At 40.9% G+C, this 1,070-nt stretch overlaps 1 long non-coding RNA gene across 1 annotated transcript in view; it reads right to left on the bottom strand.

Moving 5' to 3' along the window:
* Positions 1-34: 34 nt before the first annotated feature.
* Positions 35-1,070, bottom strand: part of LOC116691747 (uncharacterized) — a 6,649-nt gene continuing 5,613 nt past the window's right edge. The window contains exon 3 of the long non-coding RNA XR_004332542.1: positions 35-95. This is a non-coding gene — a long non-coding RNA (uncharacterized LOC116691747). The remainder of the gene's footprint in view (positions 96-1,070) is intronic.

Genomic DNA, 1,070 nt, shown 5'->3' with positions numbered 1-1,070 from the left:
CCCCCCCCCCCCCCCCCCCATAAAAAATCTACAGACTCAGAAATGGGACATACTAAGGATAGCTCATTGTGGTACTAGCTCTAGTGGCTGGAATTCTGCACCGAGGCTTCAATTTGTGTTTTAGCTACATTTATTTAAATTGTGACAAATTGGAACCATTAAAAGTTTGTCAAATTAGCTATTAGCAGTTCCAGTTTGCAATATGCCAGTGGATTTACACACAACACATTGGATTCACTTGATACTGAAGAAAACTTGAAAATGTGATGACTCTGATGCATCTTTTTCTATGATTTATGGAGGTTTATTTGCAAAAGTTGAACATCGATGGTATCCACAGAGAGTGTCAATCACACTGAGTGATATCAACCTGAGTTTCATATCTTTGTGTACAGATTTGACTTTTTTTTATTTGTGACCTAATTCAATTCATGCAGTACCTTTGCCTTACCTTAAACTCTCCCCTGCTTCCCTGGGGAGGCGTTTGGCTTTGTCCTGCTGAATGTCCATGTCTTTACAGACCATATCCTGTCATCTCAGCATAGTTAAAATGTCTGGAATCATGAGTTTAATCACCAATTCACACAGTGAATATTTCATTCCTCTCCTCCCCCTGTAATAGTAATCCTGTCCGCAATTTCAGAAACGTTCTTGTGCGACATAAAGTCTCAGGAACGTAGGAACCAAACACCTTTGACCTTTAAAGAAGGGAGAGAAGGAGAGAGAAGGGATATCACAATCAATATGAAGGCTAGGCCCTAAGAAGATCTAACATTTGGGAATGATGTTCGGCCTGTGGGAATTCTTGGGTTTCTGTTAAGAACAGCACAGAGTACGGTCTAGCCCTGCTCTTTTATGAACAGTGCAATGAGAACTGTTGTTGTGATTTGGCGCTATATAAATAAAATTTAATTGAATTGAATAGTCACCTCCCCAAGCTCTTCGAAACTTCTGTCTTCCTGTTATTAACTAATGTTAGCTAGCTAGTTGCAACAGTAAAAGGGGCCCCGCACAAGAAGATCAGGAGGGTGGGTGGGTGGGTGATGAGGACACATGTAGCATAGACAGAC

This window comes from Etheostoma spectabile, chromosome 6 (assembly GCF_008692095.1).
Source record: "Etheostoma spectabile isolate EspeVRDwgs_2016 chromosome 6, UIUC_Espe_1.0, whole genome shotgun sequence".
NCBI classification, from domain to species: domain Eukaryota; kingdom Metazoa; phylum Chordata; class Actinopteri; order Perciformes; family Percidae; genus Etheostoma; species Etheostoma spectabile.
This window is presented reverse-complemented; position numbering and strand designations above follow the sequence as displayed.